The 27,745-nt window shown below is 37.6% G+C and overlaps 1 pseudogene; it reads left to right on the plus strand.

Moving 5' to 3' along the window:
* The first annotated feature begins 4,482 nt into the window (after positions 1-4,482).
* Positions 4,483-5,817, plus strand: LOC106986125 (tubulin alpha-1C chain-like; annotated as a pseudogene).
* The last annotated feature ends 21,928 nt before the right edge of the window (positions 5,818-27,745 follow it).

Below are 27,745 nucleotides of genomic sequence, written 5' to 3' on the forward strand. Positions count from 1 at the left end.
TTTTCTTTTTTTTTAAGGAAGAGAGAGCATGGGAGGGGCAGAGAGAGAGGATGAGAGAAAATCCCAAGCAGGCTCTGCACTGTCAGCACAGAGCCCTTTGAGAGGCCCGAACTCATGAACCATAATATCCTGACAGGAGCCAAAATCAAGGTCAGATGTTTAACCAAATGAGCCACCCAGGTTCCCCAGGAATTTATATTTTTAAAAAGCTTCCCCAGCAACACTGAATATAAAATTTGTAAATTAATGTACTATACTAACTATAAGCTTCGAAAGAACAAAAAAACAAGTCTTTTCATAGTTTTGTCTCTAGTTTCTTGCAAAATCTACAGTACAGAATCAGGAATCAACATATACTGGTTGAATGAATAAATGATTATGATCTTCTGGAAAACACAGGTATTAATACTCATTACACAGATGTTGCAGATTAACAGAGATAAATGACATATATTACTGTGCAGAGAAGGTGCTCATTAAAGGGTAGTTTTGAGAGTACCATTCATTCATCTTATTTTATTTTGTTCCCGTTACAGTGTGACCAGTTTGTGAGGCATCAGAGCTACAAAGGTGACAAGACATTTTCCCCAAGTCTACCACAAAGAGACGCACATTGATTGTATCATACTACAAAAAAATTAGAGTTTCAAAATTCACGTTTTCTTGGCACAGAGTCAATATATTAAACTATTTCTTGGATAGTTCACCATAAGGGAAATCTTAGTTGGCAAAATTAATGAGTTCAAAATCTCAATAGCTGAAATACAAGTGTTTCCGTATGGCCTAGAGGTGGTTTTCTTCCATATGTTATTTAGCCATGTCCTTCCTCAGCCATCCTCTAGGGTCTTTCTGTCTCTGTATTCAGCTGGAGGACTGCGGGACATGGAAAGAGAGCTGGAAGAGGACACAACCTCTTCCTAAACACCTCACTTTGAAAGTGATGCATAACATTTCTGCCCACAGGCCACAGCAAAAGCTGACTGAAGGATCATACCTAGAGGAAAGGGAATCTGGAAAGTGAAGCCCCTCCCTGAGAAACTGCTTTGCAGAGATACCTCCTTGCTGTGCAAATCTGGTGGGCAATTTTAAGCATTTGTGCCAGAGGGGCCCACAATGGGTCAAGCACGGTCTGCTTGAGTCAGGAGAACTTCACAGAAGTGGTAGCACATGGTCTGAGACCAGAATAAAGAATAGGCATTATCCAGTAGGTAGGTAAGAATATCCCAGAGGAAGTGAGCAACATGTGCAATGGCCAGCAGGTTAGACACAGAAGATGTTAACAGGAAATAAGGGAGCTTCCATCTTGGTTCTACACTGACTGTGTGATAGTGAATAGTGGATGATGAGTCTGGAGGGACAGCTAAGGAGCTGAAGATGAAGAGCCTAAATGTCATTATAGCAACACCCTATCTTCTCATTCAACTCTCCCTTCCCCTCAGTTTCCATTGATTGGGTCCAGGTCCTTACAAACAATCATTCTCATTCTTGCTCATTCATGAGGATCATCTGCTTGCTAGACAAGGCCACTAAGAGTGAAATCTTTACTATTCAATAACTGACCTTTTAATTCTCCCAATTGCCTGTGTAGATAAAGCCTGGTCATGTGTCTCAGCCAATTGGCCCTCTATTGAGAAGAGCAGTGCAAGTTTCTCTCATTGACACAGACATGACTTGAACACACCAAGGACATGGGCAAGGGGGCTGTTCATATAGCGTCTACTAATTAACTGCCTTTTGAAACGTAGGCAGTTCAGTGTATTGTGTCCTGGTATTGTGTTTCCTCATCGATACCCTTCAGCCGAGAGAGTTCAATCCCCAGTGACAGCAATATGTTCATTTATTTTTAATATTCCATGACCTACTCAGGGTTATGGCCTCATTAAAAAACGATTGATGTCTTTGGCATAAGCCTGTGAAGTGTCCTTGTTGTCTGCATTTAAACATGATGAAGAAAGAAAAAAATGAAAAAGGGTTGCCCTAGATCTTTCCAAGACTGTAACAAAAACTGACAAGAGTAATTGTTTGCTACTTTGGGGACTTACAAAAATAGATAACCAATCAAATAAGGTCAGTAAATTTTGTTTCTTCTATATGTGGTTGAAAAGGTGTTATTTTTAAAGTTTTAAATAGTTACCATTAACGGGAAAATCTGGCTTCTTATTAAATTGATTTAATTAATTTTCTGTATAATAATAGGATATGAGAATATGTGGAATCTTTTAAAACTTATTTATGTAAATCCCACAGACCATCTTTTCATTGATCTCTCTATAAATACTGTACTGGGGAGACTCATGAATAATGTGCATAAGTCTGCATGGTCCAGACTAAAATTTTAAGTACTGACAGCTGTCAAGAAAATGTGACTATTTGTAGATTGTGTGGAAATTTACAGACAGTTACAGTAAAGATACGACTTTAAACAGAACATATGTTTGCTCTTGTGGTTGTTGATAACTGATATTTAAAATGATGTGTTTCTCCTAAAGCCCTTCTTTGTCCTGTAGAATTTTCTGAATGACACAAGAAAATTACATCCTGCTAAGCATCCTTTTGCTAATACCACCATTGTATGACAAACTGATTATTTGAAAACTGGATGTCAACATTTGGTGCATATGTTAGCCCAAGCACTGACTAAGTATCCAGCGTATACAAAGAGTGCTTCAGGAGCTGAGATGCAATGATCAACAAGCTAAGATCCCTGACTTTGACACATTCATAGTTTACCAGGGAAGAGGAGTATGTAAAAATGATTCTACTGAATTTACATAAATGTTAGAAGAAAGATGAACACAAAGCCCTCTGGCAGCAGAGGCAGACAGGAGAATGAAAAGAAATTTGCAAAGGACTTTAGGGTTATATAAATCCAGATTAGAATATCAGACCCTTTACTTCTCTGTTACCTGTGAATGGTGTGATCTTGAGATTCCCATTTTACTTCTCCAATCTCATGGAGATATTTAAAGTACATGATGTTATTTAAAATAATCCAGCAAATGGCTGAAATGATGTCTGACAGTATATTCCTCCAAGTGTTTGTTCTTGAAAGGTCTTGAAAGAAAAGTAAAAGTTTACTAGGTAGAGAAGGAAGGAAAGAGGAATATTCTAGGACAGAAGAAAAAGATGCAAAGGTACAAAGCTGTATGAGATCAGTGACTTAGGGTTCCGTTTCCTTTGCTTCAAACAAGAGAAAAAGAGCAAATTCCTATTTAAGAATAAAATAAGAAAAAATAATGCATGTTGAACACTGTCTAAAAAACCTCATAAAGCTTCAAGTTCAGTACATCCTATTTTACCAACAAAGAAGCTGAGATGCCAATATATGAATTAACTTGCTCTGGATTATTAGACTAAGTACCAAAGCCTACAGAACACTGACAGAACCAATTGCTGGCCAGGTTGTGGAGCAACAGAAACTCTAATTCACTGTTTATGGGAATGTAACATGGTACAACCACTCTGGAAACCAGTTTGGCAGTTTCATACTAAATAAACATACTCTTGCCATATGATCGAGCAATCCTGCTCCTTGATATTTACCCAGATGGGTTGAAAACTTACATCCACACAAAAACATGTACACAAATGTTTATAGTAGCTTTATTCATAACTACCAAAACTTGAAAGCAATGAAAATGTCTTTCAATAGGTGAATGGGGGTAAGGGGGAAACAGTGTCACCTCCAGTGCTGAGTAAAGAAAAGAGCTATCAAAACCTTGTTAAGTTAAGAGATTAACTTAAATGCATATTACTAAGTGAAAAAAGCCAATTCATGAAAGCTATATACTGTATAATTCCCACTATGATAGCATTCTGGAAAAGATAGAACTATTGAGACAGCAAAAAGATCAGTGGTTGCCAAGGTTGCTAGTCAGGGGTAAGAATGATGGACAGATAACAGAAGATGTTTAAGACAGGAAAAATACTCTGTATGAAACCCAATAGTAGATAAATTTCATTGTACATTTGTGCAAACACAAAGAATGTTTAACACTAAGAATGAACAATCATGTAAACAAGGGACTTTGGGTAATTATGATGTGTCAATGTATGTTCGTCATCATCAATTTTAACAAAGGTACCACTCTCTTAGGAGCTATTGATAATGGGAAAGGCTGTGTTCATGTGTAGGGGCACAGGGGTATAGGGAACTCTCTGTACCTTCCCCTCAATTTTGCTGTGAACCTAAAACTGCTCTTAAAAAAATAAACTCCTAATAAAAAAATAATAAAATCTAAAATTCATGTCCACTTAATCTTATCTCCAAAACCTATGCTATTTTCATCTCATTAAAACTTGGACTACGATTTAACAATTCTAATTAGCACTGTATTAGGGAGAGAATTCTTACCACTCAAAAGTATGAATTCAATATAAAAAATATCTCAGGTCACTTCTCCACCAGACTCCTTGGTAGCTGTCAGTGGGAGATCCTTGTCATTGTCCCCTCACCTCCTCTAACCCCAAGGAGCCCTAAAAGTCTCAATCATGTGTGAGTATATCTCCATACATGTTGGCCAGGCTGGTGTTCAGACTGGCAGTGCCTGCTGGGAGCTCTATCGCCTGGAACACAGCATCCAGCCCAATGGCCAGATGCCAAGTGACAAGACCACTGGGGGAGGAGATGACTCCTTCAACACCTTCTTCAATGAGATGGGTGCTGGAAAGCAAGTGCCCAGGGCAGTTTTTGCAGACCTGAAACCCACAGTCATTGATGAAGTTCACACTGGCACCTACTTCCAGTTCTTCCATCATGAACAGCTCATCACAAGCAAGGAAGATGCTGCCAATAACGATACCCGAGGACACTACACCATTGGCAAGGAGATCACTGACCTTGTCTTAGACAGAATTCGTAAGCTGGCTGACCAGTGCACAGGTCTTCAGGGCTTCTTGGTTTTCCACAGCTTTGGAGGGGAAACTAGTTCCATGTTCACCTGCCTGATGGAATGTTTCTCTCTCGATTATAGCAAGAAGTTCAACCTGGAGTTCTCCTTTTATCCAACCCCCTATGTTTCCACAGCTGTAGTGGAACCCTACAACTACATCCTGACTACCCACACCACCCTGGAGCACTTTGATTGCACCTTCATGGTAGACAATGAGACCATCTATGACATCTGTTGTAGAAACCTTGATATTGAACACCCAAACTGTACTAATCTTAACCAGATTGTGTCTTCCATTACTGCTTCCTTCAGATACGATGGAGCCCTGAATGTTGATCTGACAGAATTCCAGACCAGCCTGATGCCCAATCCCTGCATCCACTTACCTCTGGCCACATATGCCCTGTCATCTCTGCTGAGAAAGCCTACCATGAACAGCTTACTGCAGCAGAGATCACCAATGCATGCTTTGAGCCAGCTAACCAGATGGCTCCAAATGTGATCCTTGCCATGGTAAATACATGGCTTTCTGCCTGTAGTACCATGCTGATGAGGTTCCCAAAGATGTCAATGCTGCCATTGCCACCATCAAGACCAAGTGTACCATCTAGTTTGTGGACTGGTGCCCCACTGGCTTCAAAGTTGGCACTAATTACCAGCCTCCAACCGTGTGGTACCTGGTGGAGACCTGGCCAAAGTACAGGCAACTGTGTGTATGCTGAGCAACACCACAGTCATTGCTGAGGCCAGGGCTCGCCTAGACCACAACTTTGACCTGATGTATGCCAAGCATGCCTGTGTGTACTGGTATGTGGATGAGGGCATGGAGGAAGGAGAGTTTTCTGAAGCCCATGCCTTTGAGAAGGAGTATGAAGAAATTGGAGCAAATAGTGCTGAGAGAGAGGATAAGGGTGAAGAGTATTAACCTGTCTGCTACAATTTTACACTCTGTTGTCCTGGGACTATGACAACTTGTGAATAAAAGTGATGTTTCTATTTTAAATGTCAAAAAAAAAAAATCTCAGTCAAGTTGGTTGTTGACCGAATTATTCAGCAGTATTTTATTTAATACTTAACAGCAAGGATGTATAATTATCTCTGTATAGAAATTGAGGCTCAGAGAAATAATACTGAAGTCCTTAAGCATAAATGAGAAAACTCAGAAATCTAAAACTTTGGGGTCACCAGCTCACAAGCGGTAGAGTTAAGAATCAAACCCAATTCTATCTGACTCCAAATCCCCATGTCTTTTCCACCACATCTGGATGCCTCTTTTGATTTATAATTTGGCCAAAAACTATACCTATATAAAATTGACTGCATCTGGACATATCTAACAGTCCCTTGGACTGTTGTCTTGTATATATCACTGAAAATGATCCATAACTCTCTTTCATCAATCTCCTTTTGGGAAGAACTGTATTTAAATAAACTGACCAAAAAATGAAATGGAAGTTCAGAATGACCGGCACTATAAAAACCAGGAAAATTACAAAGTAAAATCCCCCAGCATCATTCCCCTCTGTCTTACATGTGGACTCTGATGGTCTTTGCCCCCATTCTAGATTAGTTAAGTCAGAATGTGCTTCTCCAAAGAAACTTTTTTAGCCCAGATGAAAGAGTATCCCGAAAAGCTGATAAAACAAATAATCTTTAAACCAGGTAATATCAAAACAGCAGCTCTCAGGCAGTTAATACAAATACAACCACAATCCAGACATTCAGATTTCAAAACAGTTTTTCTCTTTACAAACATACTGATTTCAAATTTAGCAGTAGTATCAAAAGTGGGCTTGAAAATAAGATTACATATAGTAATATATAATATAATATAATATAACATAATTAATATATTATATATAATTATATATTAATTAATACTATATTAATGTAGAAATAATATAATTAATTATATAATTAATATATTATATTATATTATATTATATTATATTATATATAATGTACCTATACATATATAAATAAGATTTGTATGTACTATACATAAGAATGATTTATATATAGGCATGCCTGGGTGGCTCAGTCAGTTAAGCCTCAGACTCTTGGTTTCAGCTCAGGTCATGATCTTACACAGTTCCTGAGATCAAGCCCCGCATTGGGTGCCCCTCCCCCTGCTCACACTCTCTCTCTCAAAATAAATAAACAAAATATTTATATACAAACATATAAGTATATAATATAGTACATATAATGTACATAGTATATAATATGTGATATATGTTACATCAGATAAATCTTTCTCCTCAGGTCACTTTCAGAAATACAATTTCTGAAATACAAATCACAGTTGTGGCTGTGATGTTGCTGTGGTTAGCCGTATCAGAGATTATGTGAAGAATGAGAGGAATTAGACCCTTGAATGGCTGGGATCCATTTTCCCTATTCAGTTACTGTTCCTATTCAACAGATAACTAACATTAACTAAGCACATTCAATGAGCCAAGTGTAAGAATGTTCATGTATTTTTCTACACAGTCCTTACGCCATCCCTAGGAGACCTTGCTAATTTTGTCTCTATGCTGTAGATGACAAAGCTGTAACACTAATAAGTTAAATTACTGCTTATGTTCTTGTAGCTGATATGGAAAAGAGAAGCAGGATTCATAGCCAGGCAATCTGGCTCCAGAGTCTACATTTGATTTCCTCTCCAAGTGCTCATTTAGTGTATACTACATAGTAGATACTGTGCCAATGCTTTCACTACCATTTAATACATTCATTTTTTTACCTCCTGGCCACCTGCATTTGAGACAGCTCAGGTAACTGACCGATCAAACGCATCACTCCTTTTTCTCTCCCCTATCACCTTAGAAAGCTTGGATAAGGAGTGGTCTCTGCAAAACGGGACATGAGGTTGTGGAAAATGCTCTAACGTACTCTAAGAAGTGTCTTGTGCTCCCAAAGTAGCTTTTGGTTAGGGGTGCAAAACAGATAACCAGGCATGCAGCCTTTTGAAGTCCAACCAGATGAAAGAACAATCGATGGCCAGCTGCAGAGCTCAGACCTACAAAACTCCTCCGCCAATTCCCAGTCATCTTCCCAGGGAGCCACATTGTTCTCATCAGCATGCTCCATAAATTTTGCAGTAGGATGCGAGCTGCTGGCTTAAAGCTGACACTGATTGAAAAACCTCGCCCCAGGCCAACGGCTGTAAGAAAAGAACTTGGGGGTCCAGAAGGAAACACCCAGGCTTGTTGTTCAGCAGATTTGTCAGCATTTAGAGATCACAGGAGAGATAGAGAACACCAAGATAAGGCTAATTCCCCCAAGGGGAAATATTGTAGGGCTATAATTTCTTTTTCTTTCTTTCCTTCTTCTTCTTTTCCTTTTTTTTTTCTTTTTTGTTACTTTGGTCAAGCAAAAACAAAAATTCAGTATCAGGCAGGTTATTCTTGGTAGTTACAAAAGGATATTAAGGAGATTAGGTCTGCCAGGGTTTTTTTGTTTTTTTTCTCTTTACCTTCCAGTGAACTTTCTCCTTTCTCCCTTCAAGCAATAGAGGGTGACTAGGCTACAGAAACCAGGTTTTGTCTCATTAGAGAGTAGCCAAGGGCTCTCTAAACTCATAAAGCCAGAGAAAGATCACAGATAAAACAAGAGAGGACATTCAGGTGGGGATGACAAGAGAGTGCCGAGAGGGTTATGTTAATAATTACAGTCTGACAGTAGGAATGAGACCCCTATTAAAAAAAAGCTACTTTATGATATCTTAACAGCACTTTCAAAATGTGCATAATAAAGCCAATTTTGAAGTTTCCCACCTCCCTTCCCCAATAAACCTAACAGTTCTCTCCAGGAAGTTATTCAAAAAACAAAAGTAAATACTTTCCTTTTTCAAGCAGAACTGAGTCATTTTTACAACAGGAAGAAAATGAAATAAAACATGCACTATAATGCATCGAGATTGCCTTCTTTAGCATGCTAGAAATTCTGGAGGGCACATGTTTGGATCCATAAGGCAATTTCCCTTGCTAAAAAGCTTACAGTTCACTCTTTCCAAGCTCTCTCTGAATTTGACTCTAACCATTCCAGGTCTTTCCTTTCTATCTCTCCCTTGCTTTTCTATCACATTCCCAGGTATCTGTCAGTGTACAGTTAAGTTGTTTCACGACACTTCACTTTCGTGTTTATTTGTTCATGCTACAAATTTTCCAACAGACACCTGGGGATGAACACTGGCTGGTAGTAATGTAAAAATGAGAAAAATCGGGTCCTCACTTTGATTAAATCACATCACTGGAAAAATAGATAGATGCATAAATGTGTAATTACACATTGTGAAGCGTTATAATGTAATGTTTATAAACACATTCCATGAGGTCCAGTGCACCTGGCTTTGAACATTATCCTTTTCACTTATTAAGTACATTGACCTTGGTTAAGTTACTTAAGTTTTTTGAACTGTGATTTCTTCAGTAAAGTGAAGATTAATGCTCACTTCAAAGGGTTAAAGCAGCAATGAAAATAAATGTGGTGTATAAAATGCTTAATAGTGAATATTCTAGTAATGTGGCACATAATATGTTAGATAAGTGAAGTATTGTGGAGGGGCATGGGAAGGTCTGACACAGCTAAGGCTTCCCACAAGATGTAAAATTGGAGGCTGGGTCTAAAACAGGTATCACAGGCAGAGATGTAAAAGGTAGCTAACGGGACATCCTACAAGTGAAATCCATATACAAGTACACAGAATGACAAATAATTATTTGTGATTGAAGTGTAGGTTCATACTGGGTGATAGAAGCAAATGAAACTTGAAAAATGAGTTGGGAGAAGACTATGAATGGACTTCTGTTCCGTGCTAAGGAATTTTAATCTCTGAAAATGGGAAATAATTAAAGCTCTATCAGAAGTAATATAAAATCGCAGAAGCCTCCTTTAGAAAGGGAAATGTGGAGCTCAAAGTGCTGCATAGTCCATGGGTAAGAGTAGGAGGAAGCTGGGGGCAGAAAACCAGTTCAGGGATATAGCAAGAATCTATATATAATATTTAGATATTATATATACATATATATGTGTATATATATATAAATTTATATTTTATGTAAGCATGTTTGTATTATATAATAATATAGATACAATAAAACCTACATGTATACATTAACATAAAAGCAGTAAAACCTAAAATCGAGCGGTAGTAATAAAAATGAAAATAGTGGGGGTGCCTGTGTGGTTCAGTAGGTTAAGTGTATGACACTTGATTTTGGCTCAGGTCATGATCCCAGGGTTATGGGATCTAGAGCCCTGTGTCAGGCTCTGTGCTGGGCATAAATACCTCTTGGGATTCCCTCTCTCCCTCTCCCTCTCCCTCTACCCTCTCCCCCAACTCATACATTCTCTCTCTCTCTCTCAAAATAAATAAACATTTTTAAAAAAGAAAGTAGGGATGGGAGTGAGAGAGAAGAACACAGGAGGGGCGCCTGTGTGGCTCAGTTGGTTAAGCGTCTGACTCTTGGTTTCAGCTCAGGTCATGATCTCAGTTGTGAGACCATGCTTATGATGGGCTCTGCACTGACAGTGTGGATCCTGCTTGGGATCCTCTCTCCCCCCTCTCTCTGCCCCTCCTCTGCTGGTGTGCTCTCTCTCTCTGTCTCTCATAAATAAATAAATAAACAAAAAAAACAAACAAGCAAACAAAGTTAAGAAAAAAAGAACAGAGGAACTTTATGACTGAGCTGATATAGGTGATTAGGAATGTGGATATGCCAAAGGCATTTCCAAGGCTTATAGCCTGGGAAACTGAATGATTTGTGATACCCTTCATGATTATATATAATTCAAGATAATAGAGGGAGTATGGCGGTTTGGATTATTATTCCCCAATTCTTTATGGTCACCCCATATATGGCCACACCCTTTACAAGGTGACTTTGCAGTACCTCCCACTGAAGGTAGGTACCTTTCCTTGTTTCACTGATGTTGAGCTTGGCTATGTGATTTACTTTGGCCAATGGGATAGGGGTCAAAGTGTCAGTACACCAACTGCAGGCTGAGGCTTTAATAGCTATCGTTTATTTCTGCTCAGACTGATGTATTCATTTTAGGGATGCACTAGAAGTGCACACGCCAGGTCGCTTTCGGTCCAAAAAGAATGAGAAAGCACATGAAGCATACACAAGTCCAATCCATAACCTAGGGAAAATCCCAGTCCAGCCCAGCCAAGCGACAGCCTGAAGCAAGCTTCTCGAACTAACCTGCAAACCCTATAAGCAAGAAAAATCAATTCTTACTGTTATATACCTTCTTTAATTTGTTTACTTAAAAACATTTCTTTTAATCTTTATTTTTGAGAGAGAGAGACAAACAGAGAGTGAGTGGGGGAGGGGCAGAGACAGAGAGGGAGACACAGAATCCGAAGCAGGCTCCAGGCTCCGAGCTGTCAGCACAGAGCCCGATGTGGGACTTGAACTCGCAAACTGCGAGATCATGACCTAAGCCGAAGTTGGACGCTTAACCAACTGAGCCACCCAGGCACCCCATACTTTCTTTTTTTTTAGTTGCAGCATGATAATATTATAAAATATTTTATTATAAAATATTATAAATATTTTATTATAAAAGATTATAAATATTTTATATTTTATTTTATTTTATTTTATTTTACTTATGCCTTCTTGAAACAGTGTTTGTTCAGCACTATTGTGGTCCCCTAATAGACAGAAACAGTGACATTTGAGTATTTGGTTCCAATTTGTTCCCAAGGCCCAACTATCTCTCCACCCTTGGATTTTCTGAGCTGCCACAACAGTACTTCAATTAGTCCTTTTTTTTTGTTTTCTGAAGTGGAGTAGAGTAGTTTCTGTTATTTGTCACCCACTGAATTTTATTAGACTTAAAATTCTGTGAGATATTTTAATCTTAATTATCTTTCCAGATACAATAGTAGAATAATGAGACCACATGTTGGACCAGGAATTACGGATAGGAAAGGGCCATTTCATGAAAGATTTAGTCAATTTGTGAATTAATTAATTAATTACAGAGTGAATTCCATAGCTATAGACTATATAGCTAAGCATCTTGAAACCATGTTTCACTGAGGAGTAACAAAAGGACTGAATTAAAGAGTATGGGTAATATAAATATTTAAGATGTGGTTAAATAAAGAATGGATTGAAAAGGAATATGAATGTAAAGAGACTAAGAAATAAGGGTGTTGTTAAAGCAAAATAAGAGTTTTATGAAAGAGGAAGTGGTAAACAGTATCAAATAGCAATTAGGTTAGATAACCGTTAGCAGAATTAGATTATGAGTGAATTTTTCCTCTGAGCAATTACAGTTATGTTTGTGCCAGAGGAGTCTGAGAGTCTTTGCAGAGAACAAACTTTCAGAGAGAGGAAAAGCCTTCCAGATACTAAAACGTATCTGGAAAGGAAAAAATGAGCGGGGGGCAGGGGGGGTTTGGTTAGAGAGGAGAGGAAAGAAGGAAAAAATTGACAAGCCCCAAGGTTGTGCTTAAGACATTTCCTGCACATGAGCTGATTCTCCTCTACTTCAATTTCTAGTAGACTGAGATTGGTGATTAAATCAAAGCAGTTTATATTTATATATTTACATTATAATGAGTCATGCTGTGTACAAATGAATTCTTTAGAAAATGTAGTGTTTAAAATTTTGTCCCATTTTTTTTGTCTTTAAAATTCCCACATTAAAAACTCTACTCAATTCTTACTAAACATGAATAGAGGCAAATAAAACCGATTATGTGATCATAGTTTTTGTGTCTAACAAACTAGCCTTGGCTTACTTAGGCATTTTATCTACCATAGGAAAACAAGTTTCAAATTGGATACTAGAACACATTGACTGTCCTTAATTGGATCTGTCCAAATTAGCTGAATTTACTTTAAAAACAGATGTGCTACGAATGTACTCACTGAATGGCCATGAAGGGAGAGAATTTTTATGTCTCTTTTTATAATTATGTTTCCTGTATATAGAACAGTGTCTGACATATAGTGGTTCTCAGAGAGTGTCTATTGAATGAATCAATAAGTGAACATGTGTCTTTGGTTTGTTTGCCCTCTCTCAGTCTTAAGTCTTGAACAATATGCTCTCAAGGTTTTCCTCTCTCCCTCTGCCTTTTTCCTCCGTTTCAATTAGTAAAATCTGGATAGGAGTTTCCACTATGATGAGAATACACTATAGCGTATGTATGTATATATGTTTATACGTTTATAGTTATTATGCTTACTCAGTAATAGCACCCACATAACAATGCTCTTGAAAGAACTTGCAATCAGTCTTGTTTCATGCTTCTTTTGGAGTAAATATTACAGTAGATGAGTAGAGCAGTAAGTGTATCAAGGTGGTGGTATGGTCGTACTCAGTGGAATGCTAGAGTACTGGGTATAGGAGAATTCATCTGGTTTTAGAAGTTAAAGTATAGGGACAGTTTTCACATACTCTATCTCTGCCCCTGACAAAGATTAACAGGACTTTGTCAGGTTGTCAGAGTCACAAGCAAACAGGGTAGAATTCAAGGCAAGCCTCCTTACCTGGATAAAAACAGGAGTGTCTATCAGAGAATGGCACAATAAGTCAGAGAGAGTAATCAGAGCCAAGACCAGAGTCAGGCTATAGTTTGGGAAAGCACATCTTCAGGAGGGGTGTGAAGACTGCCTACTGGATTAAGATTACCATTGTAAGATCTTATCTGACCAACTAAGTTTGGACATTAAATGGGATTGAGTCTGCAGGCCTGGAGACCAGCAGTAGCTGACCTTCCCTGTGGCCAGGAAATACTGGTAGATGGTCTCCTTGTGAAAGCCCAGATAAGACCACTGCCCTGTATTTACCATGCAATCTGGAAGGGTATCCAAGACATGATAGTTTGTTTTTAAGTCTATCTCCTAAACCTCTGAACCTCTGAATATTTTCCCGTTTTTTCTAACACACTGTAAACTTTGCTAAGAATGTTTTAATGCAATGGTTTGTTTTGACAAAATAAATTTCTGTTTCATTTACATTTATTATAATTTATAGAATGTCTGATATCTGGGAGTTCATTGAATTTCATTCAAGTTCTTTGGGTCAGGAAACAGGCCATTTCTGGAGACCATTTCAACTTGGGGCAATGTAAGCATCAGATACTATAACTAGACAAAAATTTCAAGTGCAGCTAAACTAATGTTTACTAAAGAATATTTTCTGTGGTTTCTTAAGTGAGAAAAATATCAAATAATATCAAATAATGTTGAGAAATGCCACACATTTCCTCCTTTTTTGAAATTTCTCAAAGCATATTAGATTTTAAAATGTGAAAGCTTTACTTCAATGAAAACTATGTATGTTTCAGCCACCTTCAAATAGTGAACCATAGACCACTTTATGTGCAACGCATCAATAAATAACTAGTAGAACACTAGTAGCACTGAACACCTGAAGTCATTCAAATGTGGACATTTTGTTCTCTTTATTTCAAGAGTTTGAGGGGTCCTTAGCACAAGGATCTGTTCTTTTTCTTCTTGTTTTCTCATTCTACCCATCTTCCATTTGGGACTGTCTCTGCTTTCGCTTCAACTATTTCCCACACCAAGCTGAAACTGACTCCAAGAAACTTTACTTGATTTACAGAATTTTTCTGAGGCCCATACTCTCATCTTTAACTACTTTCTGGACTTTTGCCCTTGGTTGTCGTACTAGAACACTTAACTACTCATTCTATGCCTCCCCCAACCTCTTTCCCATCAGAATGGATTACACCAACATACACTTGAGAATTCTTGAATTCCCTCTCCTATGTTACTTCCTCATCATCCCGTTAAAACAGTCTCAAAACCCTGTCACTTTCACCACCAAAGAGCTTGCAAATCTTCATCTCTTCTTGCACACATTAACACAAAAGAGTTATATTAATTTGAGTTTCCTGTGACAACAAAATCTGAGACAGGGACTTGAGTGAGGGTAGTTGATTGGTGAGGTGATCCCAGAGCAGGAATAAGAGAGCTGGAAGAGTGAGCCAGTGAAGGAAGAAAAATCAATCAAAGCTGTGTTACTGTGCTGCTTCCCTCTGTGGGTAATGGAGCTCAGTGGTGCTGGGGAAGCTCTGCAGAACCATGGAGAATGAAACTCAGAATTTTCCCTCTGAAGGACGGGAAGTGGGTCTTTATTCCTTCTCCCCTTCCCATATCCCTTCTCCTTTCCCATTGAATGGGTGGCCCCAGGAATGTTAAATCTCCAGAACTTCTGAGCTACTCTGCAAATAAGTTCTGAGACAGAAAAGCTGACATAAGTGAGGTGCTTGAAATAGCATGCTGTCCCAGGGCACAGAACTGCCCAACAGAGCTTCAGGGGAAACCAGCATAGTGGGTAAAGGAAGCAGTGTTTGCTAAACAGCCTTTTAACTACTCTTATCTATTTAACTAATCTAGGCTTGCCCCTCTGGAAACCATTCTTCACCCTGTCTCCAGAACAATCATTCTTACATTTGTATCCATCAATGCAACACAATTTCTTAAGTGCATTCTCTTTGCCAGGTACTGCTCTATGTGTTGGTGAACAGGACCAGGACCAGTTTTTTAATTTACACTCTAAAAGGACACAGATAAAAATAAGCAAGACAGCAAGGACAACATAATATCAGAGAGTGGTAGATCCAATGTAGATAATTAAAATGAGTATGTAAAAAAAGACTGGGTAGGTACTCGAAATTACCTAGAAAGCTATTACAAAGAAAAAAAAGACAAATGACTTAGTTTGGCTCACTAGAAGTGGGTGTGCAGAGGAGTGTATGGATTCAAAATACGTTTAGGAGTTAGTGGAGTGAGAGTGAATTGGATATGAAGGGCAAGGGAAAAAGAAAAACATGAAAGATGCCTAAATATTTGGTTTGAGCACTCAACAGATAGCATTACCATTTTTTGAGACAGGGAAGCCTGGGGGAAGAGTGAGTCTCAGGAAGAAATAATGGGTCTCTGTTGACCCATGTTAAACTTGAGATTATTATTAAGGTATACGTGTGGAGGTACACTTAAATGTGAAATTGTTACTCTCTCACTTAAAAATTCTTCTAGAATTCTATTTGCCCTCAGGATAAAGACCAAACTTGTTAGTAAGACACATAGTGTGCTTACAAAACCATCCTTTTCATCCAACTACATATTCTAACATTTAGTCACATTGATATCTATTTGCAAGTCTCAAAATATCACGTTCTCTTCATGCCTCTCTATATGTTGCTTCCCTACAACATATTTCTATTCTTTCTTATTCCTTCACTCTCTTCCAAACTTGGTCCTGGTTAATCCTTTGCAGACCTTTCCTGACAACCCTGTCCTGAGTTGAGTTCATCCAATCCTGAGTTGCAAACACCTCACCTTCAGTCTGTGTTCTCTGTACTTGTGTGTAACATAATGCTTAACACATCATGTACTGTATTTTCCTCTATTCTTCATTTATTTTCCCCATTAGTTGATGTGCAGGAAATTTGTACTTCCGTTATTTAACACTTTTCCTCAATAGTATTAAATAGCTGATTCTGGTGCTTGAGTAAATCAATTAAGAAAAGAATAAATGATAGATGAGTGGAAAAAAGAGAGACAGTTGAACATCACACATGTTCAGTTAGTTACACATTCTTGAGTACAATATAATATTAGTTTTACTCTATTCATTAGGGTTCTTTCTTTGGAGGTTTATAATGTCATGTTTGTAATTAATTAGAAAACCTCTTACTTCTACTTAGTAGTTAAAATTTATAACTATGTATATAATAAATAGTAAGCTGAAGAAAATATTGAACAATTCATTTTCATTTATTATTTGTACCTACTTCCCCTCCCCTCAAAAAGGGTAATTTAATGTAGCAAACTGAGATAAATATAATAAAAGGATAAATTACACTTTGAAGAAGATGAGGAAATCAGGGAAGATATAATTTAAGGGTCAGTAAACAAAATAAAGCCATCAGTCAACTAAATAGCCACAGGGTTCAAAGGTAGCCAAAGGCATAGAAATATTTGGAAATATGATTTTTAAAAGTCAGTTCAAAATGGAATCATCAGTTTTAAAACAGTTACAGTTTCCATAGGAAAAAAAGCAAATAAAAAAAATACTGAAGTTAAGTAGAATATTTCTGAACCAAGCAACAAATATATTCCCTCTGAAGAAGAGAATGGTGTGTTCAAGTAGGTTTATTTAGAATAAATTCTAGTGTTCTTTCCCTTATAGAATAATATGATTCAATGATAACAGTTGTAAGGCTAGGTTTGTGGGTCAGTCCAGATTCAATCAGAGAAGGAGAATCTCTGGGATATATATTTAATGAGAAGATTTGTTACAGATATTTGACCATATGCAATTGTGAGAGCAGGATAAGCAATTTCTATAGGTTATTGAGTTCATGTCTGATAGTAAAGCTTGAAGTCTGCAAGGCATGTAATTGGGAAGGGAAGATAATATAACGTGGGTGAAAAAAAGGATGAGCTGGAAACACAGCAGCAGTGGGAGCCCAGGACAGTGTGAGGCCTGTGTCAATTCTTGCTGACTTTGACCTTAATGGGGTCAGTGTCTTGCAGGGCTCTGCATCACAGAGCTAAACATATACACCTGGTCCAGGAGGCAGAGCAGACAAAGATGTATCTAAGGAAAGGTTGTTGCAGGCCTCAGCACGGGCATACACCAATAAGCACAGATGCATACCAGACAATGTGTGTAAGCTACACCAGGGCTGTTATTTCACTTCCACCCTTCATATCTCACAGCAGAATCCCTCTTGTGACCCACCCTGATGGGAAACATAGGAACAGGAGTTTTGGAAAGTGAAGTTCAGCTTAGGCAAGTTGACCCATTGCCAAATCCAGCGTAGTATGGCATAATGGAGTTACAAATCTAATATGTATTGAGTAAGTGAATGGAAATCTTGGATGGACTGATGGATAGATAGGTGGATGCATGAATAAATGCATAGGTCTCTGCATTCTTCCCAAAGGTTATTTCTCTGCCAATCTTCTTTGTAATGCCTTATCACCAATTCAAATCATATGTGCTTTATGAAAACAATGCATGATTACTATTATAATTAACATAAATTAAGATTAAATATTAACAGGAGATTGATGCAAAGTTTGCAGCTGAAGGTCTAACTTTAATATTAATAGCTAACTCTTACCAAGCATTTACTTGGTCACATTAATGATGTGATTTAATTCTCACAACTTAAGAGTTGTCTTATGTCTTGTATCTTTCTTCTAAAAGACAAGAATTTAGTTTTGCGTTAGGGTTACTGAAATAAAATTAATTTTTCCCCTAATTTTGGCCTTTCTAACCTGATATTCAAAAAGTATTGCTTTTCTCTTAAGCAATCTTACTAATCAATATGATAGATTCCCCAAAATGGTATCATCTTGCACACCAACACCAAAGCAGAGAGCTGCATGCATTATTCTGAATCCCAGGACAAAGAATATAAAGATAAAATCAGGTTGGGTAAACATAAGGTAGTTGATTAATATAAGGAAGGGAGTCAAAACCAGTTTATTGCATCTGTAGTTACTTAGGAGTGATGGACAAATGGGCTCCAAGAACTATTTAATTTTATAAATTTTGGGGGCGCCTGGGTGGCTCAGTCGGATGAGCAGCCGACTTCCGCTCAGGTCATGATCTCGCGGTCCGTGAGTTCGAGCCCCGCATCAGGCTCTGTGCTGACAGCTCAGAGCCTGGAGCCTGTTTCAGATTCTGTGTCTCCCTCTCTTTGACCCTCCCCTGTTCATGCTCTGTCTCTCCCTGTCTCAAAAATAAATAAAACGTTAAGAAAAAAAAATTTAAAAAAAATTTATAAATTTTGTTTAGCGAGATTTAAACTGTATTTTTCAAATTGAGAAAAGAGAAAATATACAAATAATGAATTAGTTCCACCTACATAGACATATTTTTATTTTATTCTATCATTGTTTTTCCCATGCTTATTAATTTGTTGGGTTAGCTCAAATTGAAAACAAAATAAAACTGATGTTATTATTTATCCATCAACTGAAGACCAGTGAGATATGGGTTTTCTGGGATTCTCTGGAAATGTTCTAACTTAAAATTCAAACATTTTCAGAGGATATTAAAGTCAACAGAGTAAAACTGGCTGAAAAAGCTGTTTATCTAAATATTATTTCAAATGTCTTTATAAACAATTTCTTAATGAGTTTTGAACAATTTTCTCAAAGAAAAAGCACTGTTCTCATCATTTCAGATTTGAAAACATTTCCTCCTTTGGGTAAAAGGACTAAAGTCTGTGAGAATCTGTGATATTCTAGGCACTGTGATCATCTCATTTAATTATTTATAGTGATCATCTCATTTAATTAAGCAAAAGCTCACTAAGTGTTTTATCTTTCAAGTTTTTACTCAGTGAACTTTAAATAGTTCACAGGCAAATGCATTGTCCAATGCATTCTCCCAGGCACATAGTAGATATTCTGTAATAACTTATGGATTAATTGATAAGTTCAATTCAGTCTAACAATTATTGACTATCTGCTCTGTGCCTGACACTAGGAATGCAAAGATGAATCAAATGGAATATTTGCTCTAAGAAACTCAACATCTAGTGCAAGAGTCAGGGCTGTGGGCAAGAAAGCACAATTAAGTTCAGAAAGTATTGCAAGTTCCCTTGCAATAGACACAAGGGAAAAAGTTCCTTGGAAACAGATGGCAGAGCAATAAACTCTTGGTGTGCTTCATCTTGCAGAAGTGTGGGGCTTTCCTAGCAGGAGGAGAGGGTATTGCAACAAATGACGGTAGGATAAAGAACATATAAACATTTGGTGCAATAGGAAGGACAGTATAGATGGGAAGGGATGGTTGCCTTTCCAGTGTGGCTGGAATGAAAGTTGCGTGAAAATGGAAAGGGGTAAAATTTGGAATGGTTCAATGGAAGGAGACTGTGAAGAACTATATTCAACTAAAAAAATGAATTTCATAATCGAGGCAAGAAATATTTGAGACTCTGAATTTGGGTTAGCTTTGATTTTAGGAAATAAACTTCTGGGAGCAAGAGTTTACACTGTGCAAAATAATTTTCTTATTTATTAATTGTTTCTAAACCCGTGATGGAGATACTATCATTATTTCCATTTTTTTATTACATTGAAGAAAATGAGACTTACAGAGGTTAAGTATCTTGGCTCATGTGAAAGTCAAGCTCCAAAGCCAGGTAGCTCTGAAAGGTTATTAACCTCTACAGTATCAGTGTCTTTCCAAGTTTCTAAGCTGGAATATATTGTCAAATGGACCCTCATAAACAGTAACAGAGGCTCAGATATGCTTTGAGTGCCATTTCTCGCCCGATGAGAGCATTGTGTATAAGAATTGAACATGGGGCGCCTGGCTGCTCAGCTGGTTAAATGTCCGACTTTGTCTCAGGTCATGATCTCACCATTTGTGGGTTCAATCCGTGCATTGGGCTCTGGGCTGACAGCTCAGAGACTGAAGCCTGCTTTGGATCCTGTGTCTCCCTTTCTCTGCGCTCTCTCTCTCGCTCTCACTCTCTCTCTCTCAAAAATAAATAAACATTAAAAAACAAAAAGAAAAGAATTGAACTTCAAGGGGTCTAGGCCATGACTAACCAAAGCTATCACCAATCACATAAATTAGTTTGAAAATGGAACTAAATTAAGTAACTGCTGATTTTAAAAATATCTGCTTGGTAGCTGGAACTAATAGCCAAATTTTATTTAACCCAAGTTTATGTTTCTATCCTCATAGCCTGGCAGAAACTCAGCAAAACTTATTTTTTAAAGAAAATAATAACCTAATGATGGAGAGATGCAATGTGCAAGAAAATGCATAGAGGACAAAAAAAGAAAAGAAGGAACTGGAGACAAAAAATAATGGATTTCAATTCTTAATGGTGGTTCGTCCTAAGTCAGGCATTTAAGATTTCACATTATCCATTTCATCATCTGCAAAATGAATGTAATATTATTCGTCCTGTAAACTTCTCACATGCTTCGAGTGAAGAGCTTGTGAAATCATGTATGTGAAATTGCTTTGTAAACTTTTAGGTCCTGTAGCAACATTTGTTTTCAACATCATGATAGCCCTTTGATTAAAATACACTTTTAATCACTGAAAGGGGGGGTCTGTACCACTTCAATGTGATATTGAGATTAAACTATCTTATTTAAAAAAAACATCAGAGATGGTCTCCAAAATGCCTACGAAGTACCATGCATATCTATACATAGCATCAATCTATGAAGATTGAGTACTTATTTGAGGCTGTGCCAAGACTCTATCTGACGAAGCCATCGATAGACTTCACAAGGCATCAGCACTTCTTGTGAGGGCATAACAAAAGCTCTTTTGTAGCTCAAGAAAGCAAAATTAAAAATGGAAACAGCCAGAGATCTTTTTTCATGCAAAAAGTGGGGGGAAAAGTGTCTAGTAATGCAAAGTGAAGAAAATTTAAGGACAGTGACTATAACTTAATTACAGTCTATAATTACAAATTCAGTACATTAAATAAAAAATCACATGTTCCTTTTAGGAAAATCAACCTTTTAATGAAGCTGAACACCACTGTCATTTGTTAAGTGTACAAGAAATGGGAAATCTTGTTAGTGTAATCCCTGAAAACCATGTGGTTTATAAGACAGTAAAAACAGGTAGAGAAAATATATTCCAAAGTATGCATTAAAGGAACAAACAAATATTTATTAAAGGTAAACACATTGACATTGAAGGTTATGAAGCAAATATGTACAACTAAATCGATGGTAAAAAGATAAAAACAAGATGAAACATTTTATATGGCAACAGGAATAAAGAAACAGAAATCTAATATTTGAACTCTAGTACATGCTTTATAACCAATTAATGTGATCCCCTCATCTATGCCTCAATTTCCTCATATATAAAATGAGAAGATTGGAAGAGATAATACCTAAGGTTGGTATGATTTTATTATTCTAAGCAAAACTAGAATAAAATTCTATTTGCCTATCAAAACTTTGAGTGCTGATATGACATCAAAGGTACTAAAGAAGGCTTTTTTTACTCAAAAATTACACCCATTGCTCACTCCAATGTTCCAAATACATAAAAGAATATGTATCAGTTTGTTGGGACTGCCATACTCAATATCACAGTCTAGGTGGTTTAAACAACACAAATTTATTTTCTCATAATTCTGGAGGCCAGAAGTCCAAGATCAGGGTGCCTGTATAGTCAGGTACTGGTAAGGGCTCTCTTCTTGGCTTGCATATATATGGCTGCAATCACTCCATATGCTCACATAGCCCTTCCTAGTTGTGTGCAGAGGAGAGAGAGAGGAAAATGTAGGAGAGAGGGTTAAGGGAGGGGTGCAATAGGGAGAAATCTCTTCCCCTCTTCTCATAAAGCCACCAATCCTATTGGATTGGGTCCCCAGCCTCATGACATCATTTAACCTTTATTACCCCCTAAAAGCCCTATCTCCAAAAATAGTCACTTTGGAGGTTAGGACTTCAACATGCAGGGAGAGAGGTTGCAAAATTTGGTCCATAGCACCAACATTTAAAAGATGTATAAAGAAATTACTAAACTTTCCCAATAAGTAGGCTCCTTCTTGGTGTTCCAGTTATAAAGACAGATGGAAAAGTTTTTTAGGCAACTTTGAAAAAGATCTGGTGGAGAAGAAAGCTGGATCAATAATGCCCTAAAGGTATGAAGAACCAGAGGAGAAAGTGATCCTTGACAAATGAAAGTTAAAATTATTCATGCTTTTACTCAAGAATATGGTTAGTTTGAGGTTTGCTTGCACGTAGGGTTTTTTAATTCACCAGTCTACCTTTGGATGGAAACCAGCTTTAACCCAAAAATCTAAATGAGAGCAAATTATATCTTTTCCCAAAGAGCAAAAATAAACCCAGGGCAATCTGATTTAGTTTGTTTATAAAGGAGATCAAGGAAATAGGTGCTGGAAAACTTTACATTTTCTCCACTTCTGAAACTCTTTCATGGTTGGAGGCTAGTAACAAAGTAAATAGTTAGGTAGAATCATACTCTATGTCTACTTTCTCTCCTCTGCTAGACCAATCTGCATGTGTTGAATGCTCTACAGTAGTCAAACAGATTGAATAAAAAGATACTTGTACGTAATAGAAATGCCTGGGTGTCCAAATCCAGGAAGGTCTGTAGTGGTTAAATGACATTACCTTTGGAACTAAGTTTAAGCAATTCCTGGTTCTATCACTTCTTTATTATTGACCTTGCTCAAGTAACTTGAGTGTCATTCTGTTTCCTCAGCCATAAATTGGATATGGTGATAATACCTGATTCAGAGGGTTGTGCTGAGGATCAAAATAAATACTAACTTTTACAAAATGTCACGCTGTTGACACATGTTAGTGGCTCTACCGCTATTACTACTACTATCATCATTATTATTTGATATTATAGAGGAAATTTGCCATCATTCAGTCTATTCTCGTGGCACCGTATAAATCAGTAAGGACTTCTCTAATTTTGTCTTTATATCTGGCAGCATGCAAGGCACATGTGCATGGGACACAAGAAATGTACACTATATTAACTATCATCCATGGGCTAAGAATTCAGATGGTGAAATTATGATATTTCCAAAAGCCCTTTGGAAAAGAAAATTGAGGCTAAGCTAGAACTTAAACATATTGTTCAAGGTCTCAGAGCAAAGAAGCACTGAGTTTATACCAGAGTTCAGTCATCTGATTGAAACATCAAGCTCCAGGCTCCATATCAGTTCTGAGAACCCTATAACCTGATGGGAAAGGGCATAACTGTGCCAGATGGGGTGGAGTTATGACAGTTCCAAGAGCTAAACCAGACCAGTGACCTTTGGTCCCATTAGTGCTCGGTTCTCAACAATTCAGCTGACAATAGCTCCACAGCTTTAGTGGACAAATCGACAATGGTTAATGTGGATTACAGCTGAGGCCCCAACCTGACATTATTTTTGGTTTCTTTTCTACAGACAATATCTCTTCCTTGATGTCAAGCAGGAGTAGGGCTGAGGAAGATCTCTCTGGGACAGAGGGATTTTAATCTTGTCCACAACACGCATGCCCTGAATTTCCAAATTCATTCAAAATGTTTGTCTTAGTATGCATGTGATTCAGACTCTAGGTCAGACCTAGCTTGTGAGGTTAAATAAAGGTAAAAGCCTAAGTTTCTGTGCATACCAGAGATGCCATTGTAATGTTTCATGACTTTCCGGAAAGTGGACTGGCAGAGAAAGCAATCGCCGTGCTGTAGTTTTTGTGTAATATTTGTACATTCCACACCCTGACTCCCACCTATAAACACTCGAAGGAAATCATAAGCATAGTTAATGACATATTAGATGTAAGACCTCTGTTTCCTAAGGACATTCTCCAAGGCAGTTGTTCAAAGGGAGCCTGGAATTTTCCATCAGAAAATCGTTCTCTTTCTTAATAATGATCTCACGTGACATGCATTCTTTTTTTTCTTTTCTTTTCTTTTACTCTTTTGATAGATCTTACACTGTGAATTCTATGGGAAATGCTATTTCTACAGAGTCTGAACTTTACTCTCAGAAATGCAGGGTAATCCTAGGAGGTTAGTAAGAGATCTTCTGACAGAATGTATTTGATCTACAATATAGCCGGCCCCAAAGATACCCGCAGCCAGATTTCGGGAGCAAGGCCAGGGTCTGTGCAGCATCAGAGCAGACCAGAACCCAGAGCACTCAGGCCCCTCCCATTTGTCCATGCTGGATAAATCACATACTCTAACCAAGGTTGTGGCCACAGTTTGCCAACCAGATCTGTTTCCTCCCAGGAGAAACTCATAGTTGAATGTGATTAAAAAAAAAAAAAAAAAAAAAAGGGAGAGAGAGAGAGAGAGAGAGAAAGAGAGGGGAAAAAAAACCCAGCCAATGTGATATATTTTAAACATCCAGGAGATTTCACAGCTTCTCCAAGGGAGTAGATTTCCAAGTGGATTTCTAATAGTAAACTAAAGTTGAAATATTAGTCTCTGCTCCTTACACATCCCAGACTATCGGTGGACAACTAAGACACTGATATGTGACCAGCCTGGGAGAAGCTTTGGACAATTAGGTCTTGACTTTAAAAAGTACTTTTATTTGCTTCAAAAAGGACTCTTGCACTAATGTTCTAACTACTGAAAAGCGAAAACCCTCTCTGTTAAAAAATGTATCCCTTTAAATATATCTCACAGGAAGTATAGAATTATTTTTTGTCTCTTTCTGAAGTAATCCAATTGTAACTGCTGAAAAGGACTTCCTAGAATGAAAAAAGAAGTCTAGCAGTAAAACTCTTTTTTTTATTCTAAAAATGAGGCAAATGTACTATATGGTGGGGAGGAAGAAAAAATTATTTTCTTTCATAAAATGTTTTTTGTTAAGTCAACATTATATGTGAAATCATAAGCCTATCTGTGGAGCTGGATTGCATAGATTCCCATCTTGGGTGAATTTCTTCTTATATTCTTTAGTTTCTTTGACCAAACCAAAAAAAAAAAAAAAAAAAAAAAAAAGAGAGAGAGAGAGAGGCTAGCAAAGTGCCTACTTTATGGGTTCTTGTGAAAATTAAATATGTTAATACTTGCAAAACACAAAGCACTCAATAAATGCTAGGTATTATTGTTAGTAGTAGTAGCTATTCTAAAAATCTAAACTTAATAGAAGGCATATTTTCCTCCTAAATTTGGATCTCTATGTATCCAAACTATATTGTAATCAACTATATGCATTCCCTGGGAGGCCAGCTAACTCCACCAGGACATGTCTGGCACTTGGTTTCCAAATAAACTCGCCATCTTTTCCTATTAAGCACTTATCCCTGTATGTTGTAATTTTCTTTACTTGATCATATCCTTGTTTGTGTGACCTCCCGAAAGGCAATTGTCTCAGTAGATACTAACTTCCTTTTCCAGGAGTGCTCCAGGTAAGAATAACCATAGGCATAATATTTTCTGCTGGAAGTTGACTATTGTGTATATTACTTAAAAACACAATAACTCTGCTTTAATAAGAACATCAAAAACCTTCTTTGAATGTAAGAACAAATAAACTTGGAACATAGCCAGATCTGGGTCCATAGATTATCCACCTATGTATCTCCTGCAGTTTAGGAAGAGAGGTGAGTTGATCTGGAGACTCACTCAGAGTCCTGACAGGAAATTGATGTAAACCAAAAGGAGCAATTACGGAAACCTTAATGATAGATCTATTTACAACCTAGGACAGGGTTTACGAAACCAACAGGAAACAACACAGCAATAGCAAGATTGTTCTTATTCTCTGCCAATCTGAACAAGCAAAAGGAGGAACAGCACCAGGAAGCAGGTGACCTGTGCCCGTAGGAGAGGTCTGGGGGACAGAGGTTGTGGCCAGTCAGCAACAGCCAACTTGCCATCTTGTCAGGAGGGAGCTGAGATCATAAATATTCCACACTTTATCTTCTTCCACTATTTGTACCCTGCCAGGCCTTCTCATTGTCCAAGTGCAAACCAAAGTCAGAAGCCAAAGAACTTTAGATGATGCAGTCACTGTGGCCAGCTTCCCCAGAGCTCACAATAAGGTAGAAAGGGATGACAGTGAATCTGGGGATGCAAATATCCTGCAGGGTCAAGAAATGCTCTGAAGAATACATCGAAGCATTTCATTTTTTTAAATATTTATTTTTTTAGAAAGAGAGCACACTTGCAGAGGAGGGGCAGAGAGAGGGGGACAGGATCTAAAGCAGGCTCTGTGCTGACAGCAGACAGCCCAATACAGGGCTCAAACTCATGAACCTCAAACTCATGAACTGTCAGATCATGACCTGAGCTGAAGTCAGATGCCTAACCTACGGAGCCACCCAGGCTCCCCATGTGTGTTTCTTTTTTGTAGCCTTTCCCATGCTATAAAAGAATCCGGAAAGCTGGTGTTAAAAAAAGGCTTTCAGGTTTCAGAGAACCTCTCCAAATCACAGTGTGAGAGTGCAAACCCATTAAAATGGAAAAATAATGACAGAAACTGGTTCTGTTTTTATATCTAGGGGGCTTCCTAGGTTCATATTAAAGATAATTTGAATTAAACTTTGTTTGGACACTTTATCAACTTTTGACTGAAGGGAGATATATCTCCAATAACTAGCTGTTCCATATCTAAACCAGGAATCTCCTACCTTTGTTGACCATAAGTCTGTCAATAAGGAAAAGTTGAGCATGCACTCATAATACATATGTACTTATTAATAAAGTATATATAATATACATATATATACACTATTCTAATATTTTCCATGCATTATGAAACACATAATTGTGGAAAGTAATAACAGATGAGACAAAACAAACATAAATAGAGTTTAAGATTTTCCCCCTTACCCCTATGCACATATTAGTTACCCACTTTACTCATGGATTTGGAGACTCATTCAGTCTGTAGAGACCTTAAAAGACCATTAGAATCCCACACTTAACCCAATGGTATTCTAGGCACAGTATTATTCTATCCCATGAACACTTTAGAAGTCAGTCTCTTAAGACAGAACACAGCCACCAAAATTAGGATTTTCTGAATGATCAGAAGATGCTAAACAAATACCTCATTTCTGAGAAACATGTTAAGGTATAGCTAAGTGTTGGCAGCACTCTGTTCCAGTAACCCCACTGAGAAGGTCTCATCTTCATTTTACAAAAGTGGAAACTAGGGCATAGAATGTTTTGGTAACTGTTCAAGATGATCTTTTTCTGTCATAAAACCCAGGTATCCTGAGTTCTAGTTGAACATTCAGTCTCAAGATACATGGCTTCCTACCTAGAAAATTTTTTATAGAAGAAATTTATGGAATAAACCAGCACTGGATCACAGAAAAGTCTCTAGCAGGGAAAGATATGTAATGGTGCCTCAGAGA

This window comes from Acinonyx jubatus, chromosome B1, assembly GCF_027475565.1.
Source record: "Acinonyx jubatus isolate Ajub_Pintada_27869175 chromosome B1, VMU_Ajub_asm_v1.0, whole genome shotgun sequence".
In the NCBI taxonomy this organism is placed as follows: domain Eukaryota; kingdom Metazoa; phylum Chordata; class Mammalia; order Carnivora; family Felidae; genus Acinonyx; species Acinonyx jubatus.